The 8,236-nt window shown below is 46.4% G+C and overlaps 1 long non-coding RNA gene across 2 annotated transcripts; it reads right to left on the bottom strand.

Moving 5' to 3' along the window:
* Positions 1 to 7,501, bottom strand: LOC123445528. 2 transcript variants are annotated; one of them, XR_006631105.1, is made up of 2 exons: positions 6,195 to 7,501; positions 1 to 532 (listed from the first exon to the last, which is right to left on the bottom strand). It is a non-coding gene; the product is annotated as an uncharacterized LOC123445528 (long non-coding RNA). The 2 variants fall into 2 exon arrangements; XR_006631106.1 differs by lacking the exon at positions 1 to 532 and adding an exon at positions 5,243 to 6,058.
* Between the last annotated feature and the right edge of the window lie 735 nt (positions 7,502 to 8,236).

Genomic DNA, 8,236 nt, shown 5'->3' with positions numbered 1-8,236 from the left:
TTTTTAATAGAATGATTCCTCTTTTCACTCATATGCTTGCTGTTTTTAATAGAGCGCTTGCTGATTTTCTCCTCGGTACAAGATGAATTACATAGAGTGGGCCTTTGGAGAACTATATGGAAAATAAACTGCAAGGTTTAAAACTGAAATGAGTGATGTGAATAAAGAATTGGAGGCCTTGTATGACAAAGGTGTTGGCCAAGATAAGCGAGCTGGAAATGGAGCAAGTTCATCTTCGTCTACAACTACAAGCATTCCTAGTATCCCGGTTCAAGCTGGGTACCAGTCCTTCTTATCAGCCCGTTCAACAAGAATATAAAAGAGTAAGTTGAGGAACTACTTAGAGGATGAAGTTGCCTCTGCCGACACATCTCTTGATATTCTTGATTGGTGGAAGGTGAATGCTCCTAGGTACCCAATTATGTCCAAGGTGGCCAAGAGGTTCCTTGCTATCCCGGCTACCTCCGTGTCTTCGGAATCTATCTTCAGCATGACCGGACGGATTTTAGGTATGTCAACTCCTGCAAACGAACTTTAGATATAAACTTGTCAACTTCTCATCCTCGAATTACTTCTCATACTAGATGCCTACCGGAGTTTTTTAAAGCCGGTTATGGTAGAGGCATTAGTTTGTGGTCCAAGTTATATCAAGGGTGCGCACGTTGACTTGAATATGGTGGTATGCTTGCAATATCTTCCTTACCTTTTTTCTTTCAATTTTGGTCTTGTTGTATGTGATATGATCATTTGTCTAACTTATGCACTTGTAGCCGAGGGATGAGAATGAAGAGGATGATGTTGGGACCATGAAGTTACCCGTTGTGGAGGAGATCAATGATTGGTAATTTATTCTTCCTACATGTTTCACATGTTATACAATACCAAACATTATTTGTGTGAATGTTGCTTATCTTACTTGTAGACATTTATCACGGGGTTGTTGACCTTGCTATTTAGGAGATGGATGAGAAAGTGATCTTTCTCATGTTAAGGCTACTTTTCAATTTGTGTTCCGTTCGAACTTGTCGACTCATGAACTATGAATTGTTATTGCAACTTTGGAGATGAACCTCTCATTTGTGTTATGTTGAACTTGTCAATTGACATGGACTCTAAATTGTCATTGAAAGTTTGTAATCATGTCGTTCAATGATGAAAAGACCTTATGTTTGTGGATGTGATATTTGTGCTATGAACCTGATTTGTGCTATGTTTCCTATCAAAATCAGCTATTTTGATGTCCAAAAAACAAATGAAATGCTGTCCAAATTTAGTCCAATGCTTGTTGTCCAAATGAATTGCTTGTAGATGTGATATTAAGTTATTCTTGCTGTCCAAATTTAATCGAGTGCTTGTTGTCCAAATGTTGTCGTTTGACAAAGAAAATGTTGCATTTGTACTTTATTTGCTCTTCAAAATCAACACATGACTAAACAGAAGCTAACTAGAACTTAAAATGCAGCTAAATAGTACTAAACGACAACTGAAACTGGTTCTGGAATCGGTCGAGACGGTCCAGAAAAGCTTGACCGAGCCAGCTCTGTCCCTGGAAAGCAGCCCGCTGGAGAGCTCAGTCCGGTCCGGTCCAAACGCCGGACTGGACCGGACCGTGTCCAGGCTGATCGGCCACAAAGCGACATGACGTGCTCGAGGTCCATCGAGTTGGTGCGGGAGGAACGAAACTCAACGGTCGAGGACGACCCGAGCATGATGTTGGCAACCATCGAGTCCGTGCTGGAGGGACAAAACTCTATGTTGGACCACGACATGCTCAAGGTTAATCCAATGCGTGCAAGAAGGCACAACACGGTTGGTCGTCCATGTCCCGACAACAAACTGCACAGGCGGTCACGTCTTCCTCAACGAGGAGAGAGTGTTGAGCACGCCCAGGCACGAAAATGCCAAACGTGATGGGGTATGGTTCCTCGACACCCGAGCAACGAATCACATGACCGGTTTGGTCGAGGCATTCACCATCAGGTGTCAAGAGCAGTGTCATCGGCGTTGGCCAGCTCGATGAGAAGTGGTACGATATCACCATCAGGTGTGGGGTGCTCACCTTACGCGATCAACGCAACCGCCTCCTCATCAAGGTAACGGGGGCACCGATTCTCCTGTACAAGTTTTAGTTTTGTCATCATGTGCGATCAATGCGCCACGCTGTTGGGCATGTCTCCGACACCTGCCATTGGCATGCTCAACTTGGGCATCTGCACTTAGAAGACATCAAAGGATGGGGAGCACGTTGTTGTTTGGTTCGCGGCCAACTGCACATCGAGCATGCAAACGAGGCCTTATATATATGCCGAGAAGCAGTGGCGCATGCCGTTCCCACAAAAGGAAAACTTGAGGGCCACCTCTATGAGCGGATCACGCTTGCGACGCCTGGCGGACGACGCTACATCGTGCTGCTTGTCAACGACGGCAGCAAGTTCATCTGGACGGTGCTCCTCACCTCAAAGGACGAGGAAGAGCAGGCTATCGTCAAGTTTCGGCCGCGCGCGCACAGCTGGAGTGCAGCCACAAGCAACACGTACTCCGCATTGATCAAGGTGGCGACTTCACTTCGGCCACCTTCTATGAGCACTGCGTGGAGCAAGGGGTGCGGCTGACCTCACCGCTCCCTACTTGCCGCAACAGAATGATGTCATCGAGAAGAGGAATCAGACCGTGCTGGGGATGACCCAACATGCACAACGCCAAGCTGGTGTCGAGCATGTTTTGGGGGGAGCAGTGCTCTTCATCCTCAACCACTCCTTCACGCCAAGCATCAATGACATGATGTCATATGAGGCGTGGTACGGGCCGACGTGCGTTTCCTCCAAATCTTCGGTTGTGTAGGGCATGTCAATACAACGCGTCCACAACTAAAGAAGCTTGATGACAAGAGCACCCCGATGGTGTTCTTCGGCTACGAGATGGGCTCCAAGCCATACAAGATGTATGATCTCGTCTCGAAGCATGTGCACATCTCATGCGATGTTGTTTTTGACAAGATGGCACGTTGCGGCGGGGAGGCACCGAGAGAGGCGCTAACAAGCAGCTACCTCATCGTGGACTACACAGTGTGCACAAGTGTTGGTGGTGTAGGTCGCAACTCCACCGACAGTGCGGTCAGACCAGTTCGATGCCGACGATAGCCCCAACACCCAACACCGGTACCGACGCGTCAACGACCTTATTTCCGAGCGGTCACAATTGGTGGAGAGCCTTGATGACAATGAGGTGTTGCAACTCATGGCCGGCAAGGAGCCGATCACGTTCGTTGAAGCAGAGCACGAGGACTATTGGTATCACACGATGCTAGACGACTTGTCGGATGGCAATGCCACTTGGACACTCACCATGCTGCCTGCAGGGCATCAAGCTATCGGGCTCAAGTGGGTGTTCAAGGTAAACAAGGACGAACACGGCGCCATCATCTAGCACAAGACCGAATTATCGCAAAAGGGCATGTGCAACGCATGGTGGGGGGGATTCCAGAAAGTCTTCACACCCTGGGATGGTTCGAGACCATACGACTGATCCTTGCCCCGGGGGGACATCAGGGCTGGGACCTCCATCACATGGATGTTAAGTCAGCGTTCGTCAGTAAAGATCTCGAGGAGGAGGACTCCATTTCCCAGCGCTTGGCTTCATCGCGATGGACGCAAGCAAGGCGTATACAAACTACACAAGGCCATGCACAACCTCCGAAAAGTATCGAGGGAATGGAAGGCTAAGCTGGACATAAGATTGGCCTCAATCGGGTTCACCCGTAGCGCCTCCGAGCACGACGTGTACATGCGTGGAACCCATGACACTCTGCTGATCATCGGCATCTACATCGACGACCTCGTCATCACTGGTGCTGAGCATACCAAGGTGCTCCACTTCAAGGGGGAAATGACAGCATGAGGAACCTCGGATTCTCCGGTACGACCTTGGGCTAGATGTCAACAAGATGCGTGGTCGCGGCATGATCACTCAAGCGACATGTGCAAGAAAGCTACTCAAGTGTGCTGGCATGGCGGACTGCCACACGGTGCACTCCCCGAGGGAGGCACGGTGCAAGTTCAACAAAGAGAGGAAGGAGAAGCCGGTGGATGCTACCTTCTATCAGAGCGTCACCAATAGCTTGAGATATCTCGTGCACACCCGTTCAGACATTTCATTCGTCGTCGTGTTCCTGAGCGGGTTCATGGAGTCTCCAACCAGCGATCATCTCGCGAATGTTGAGCACCCGCTCCGCTACATCACCAGCACACTCACGCATGGATGCATGTATCACCATGGCGAAAGCGAGTCCTTGGTCGGCTATAATGAATCCGACCACGCCACGCTCCCGGAAAAGCACCCCCGCATGGTTTTCTTCCTCGGGAAGAGTCCAGTCAGCTGGCAACCACTGAAGCAGAGCGTTATCACCAACTCTTCTTGCAAGGCGGAGTACATAGCAATGGCGACAACAACATGCCAGGGGATCTGGCTAGCTCGTCGTCTCGACGAACTACTAAACCAAGACGCCGCCTCTATGATCCTCTACATCGACAACAAGTCTGCCGTCTCACTGTGCAAAAATCCAATACTTCACAACTTCAGCAAGCACAATCCGTCTCCGCGATCACTTCATTCGTGATTGCCTCTAGAAGGGCAAGATGGCAGTGGAGTTCTTTGGAACCGGCAAGCAAAGGGAGGACATTCTGACCAAGCCTCTTGGTCGTGTTCGTCTCCGGGAGCTGTGTGACAAGTTGGAGATCATCGACGTCAAGCCCCTTCAATGGGGTTGAGAGGGAGAATGTGAACTCGAACTAGGGATGGCACCCGCAGGGTATGGGTACGGGTGGAGCCTCCCCATACCCTTACCCGCCCCGTCTGATATTACCCATCACCCTTACTCATACCCGTCAACGGGTACAATTTTTTCCCATACCCGTTACCCGACAGGGTAGACGGGTACCCGCGGGTATAAATACCCATATTTGCAAACATCAATTTAAACAACTTACAGTTATAAAATGCATTGTATCATATAGTTTACAAAGATAGATTATAACTACAACACATACTTATAAAACAACATCATATAGTCATAAACAACAACACATAGGCATAAACTTTCAATTCATAAATTATTGACATAGTGTAGATTGTAGAGGTAATTTTGAGTTTACATAGATTTTATATGGGTACATGGGTATATGGGTATGGGTTATATGATCCCATACCTGTACCCGCTCTATCCGATGGGTTTCCTATTTTCCTATTTATATACCCGTGGGTATGTTTTTGTCCCATACCCTTACCCTAATAGGGTTTTTACCCGCAGGGTACGTGGGTAATGGGTACCCATTGCCATCCAGGACTCGAACCCAGTCTACGGGCCATAACATGTCGGCATCAGTAAAAAAAATGGCAAGAGCTGCCATGGCCATGTTTGCTTGGGCCTTTGCTTGTGCTTTTGCAGCTTTTCCACTTTGGCAAAAAGACAAAAAAGAACTTTTAACTAGGTGTTTTTTCTTCGGCTTTTGTCTTATACCATCATATAACAATATTGATTCATAAGCCAAAAGACGAAGCAAAAATCCCCTATTTAGAAGCTTTTGTGGCTCTTTTATCAAAGTGAAAAAGCTGCAAAAGCAGAAGCAAAAGCCCAAACAAACAGCAAACTCTAAGGGTTTAGGTCCAAGACAAAGCACATCTGCACCTGAGAAGCTCCCAATCCTTGAACTACCACCACCAGGAATTCCTTTCCTAGTCCCTAGTCTCTTCTCCCCATATTAAAGCATCATCAAAAGCATCACCATCGTCATTACCAGAACCATGACTTGATGAGCTATCAACACCAGAATAACTGACTAGAGGAGCATTGATTGGGATACCTCCGGTGCCGATGCATGGTATCCGGGTATCCAGAAGACATAGAGTGAACCGATTATGCATTTTTTTAGAACCAGATGGGAAGAAGCCCTTGGGAGAAACTGCATACAAAGCAACATCAGAAAAGGCCTCCGACAAGCCATTCCTTGGTGGACTCTCATATGGACAACGGACTACGGAGTCGGTAGTTTTTGTTGCCATCCTGGCGTAGAACAACTATCAGAACTCATCTTAAATAAATGGTGGTGGTGTCAACAGATGAAAACGAGGTATCATTTAGAATTTTGGAAATAAAAAATCATTCAAATTCAGATAGTTCAGTCATGGATAGTAAGTACCTTGTGGACAATATCATTGCTGCAGAAAAGAGAACTCAAGGGACAGCTCCATCACGTACAAGTCCTTGGGCTAGTTGCAGCAGAGGAAATGGTATCACTTGTCGATTCGGTTCTCCATTTTCTTTGATGACTGCATGAAATCAGCCCAACAAACCACACTCCGGCCTCATCTTTGTCTTTACATATGCTGAGTGACAGCATTGAGCAAGATTTAATAACATGTAAGCATTAAACTTATGTAAATAAAAAGCAAGAGAAAATTGTTAAAAACAAAATTTCCAGGAAAACAGAGATAAACATAAAACGAGAAGCCTGTAAAGAGCTAAATGTCCAGTAACCTATCCTGCGAAATCAGCGAAAATGACTGGCATTCCTTCTCAGATGGTGGATACCTCTGAAATAATTCCTAGATTCCGGTAAGATGAAAAGAATTCTAAATTTTGCCTAGATATTGCCTAGATTCCGGTAATGCAGACACAAATAGCAAGGCAAGAGAATTCTAAATTTTCTTCTGTTCATATTTTTCTTTTATCGTCATGATTGGCACAAACACTAATAGTAGAAATATGAATTTTAGATAAGTCAGCTTAGAGTCCTTTGGCTCAATTATAGATGCTTCCCTTCTTTCCCTGAAACCCATATCTATACAGAATCTTCCTGAAGAAAGCAAGAACATTACATACAGGAATAAATACAAAAGTTAGAAAGTGGGAAATAATCTCACATTGGATATGCCTAAATGGGCAAAATTTCGGCCCCCCTTTTTGCCGGTATTTCAATAAGTAAAGGCTCCTTTCTTGAGAGCAAAAGCCAAAATCAATTAAAAGAAAGATGGCATCAGGACTCCTCTGGCATTTCAATCAGCGGCATACAGAAAATAAGGAACTGATCAAGGGCGTTCAACTTTAAGATGGCAAATGGGAAGGTAAAATAGCATGCCCTATGTTTTCGAGGTTATGGAAGTAATTATTTTTCAGTGTAAATGTGAGCAACAAAAGGGCACATACACCGTCTTGAATGTACTAGTATTCTGCATCCCAACGCGCGCGAGATCAACCAGAACCTGAAGCGCAGATACACCGTCGCGAACTCAGCCGGGATCCGCCACAGTCACCCTTCCACCCAATGGCAGGAAATTAGCGCGGCCGGGCGGAGGAATCCAGCAGCACGAAATGCCACAGAAAACAGAGACTCCGCCGGGTGGCGCCGCTGAGATCCGACGTCCGCCCCAATTTTGTGGCGGCGGCGGGAGCGATACGCCGGAGCGGGGGTCGATCGGGTCGGATCGAAGGCGGAGGGTTGCCGTTCTTTAGGCTATCCTCTGTTGACAGTCTCTTTTTCTTTTCTTTATTTAGGCTATCCGCTGTTTTTTTTTTTTTTTTTTTTTTTTGAGACAAGGCTATCCGCTGTTGACAGTTGACACCAGGGAGCCGCGAGGTAATAGCAGGGGCCCTGTTTCCTCTTCCTTTAGCCCATCTACCGCACAGCCGAGTCAGCAACCGGCCCGATAAGTGAAACGACGGCTAAACTATAAAAAAGCAGTTTAAAGGTTCAGGGGTTCTAGTTTACGGCTTTTTTTCGACAAGAACTGTAAAAAAGCAGTTATTTTTAGGGGTTTGAGGATTTAAACCGCTCTTGGTTTGGATTATGGCTTATTAACCCACTAAATCTCCATCGTATCCCATGAACATTACCGAGAAATAAACAAAGTGTGTTTAGACCCCAAAAAAAAACGACCCTAAATATTTCAACCGAAGAGTATGAACAATTTTATAGGCATCAGGACTCACATCTCTCCCTAATAATAATAAAGCATCGATGGTTTCTGTCGTCCGTCGTGACGTTTTTGTAAAAAAATAACTCTTATTTTTGGTAAATCAACCCGCGGTCCATTCTTAAGTGGATCTGAGAAAACGCTTTGTTGTTTCAAAAAGCCCCCTACATTTGTAAGAATTTCAATCGCGATCCTTTGTTTCATCTTATCCAGACGCTCCCTCTCGAGCAACGGCGAGGTGATGGGCGACCCAGGAGGAGGGCCGTGG

Source organism: Hordeum vulgare, chromosome 3H, assembly GCF_904849725.1.
Source record: "Hordeum vulgare subsp. vulgare chromosome 3H, MorexV3_pseudomolecules_assembly, whole genome shotgun sequence".
NCBI lineage: Eukaryota > Viridiplantae > Streptophyta > Magnoliopsida > Poales > Poaceae > Hordeum > Hordeum vulgare.
Note: the sequence above shows the minus strand (reverse complement) of the source record. Positions and strands in the feature narration are given on the sequence as shown.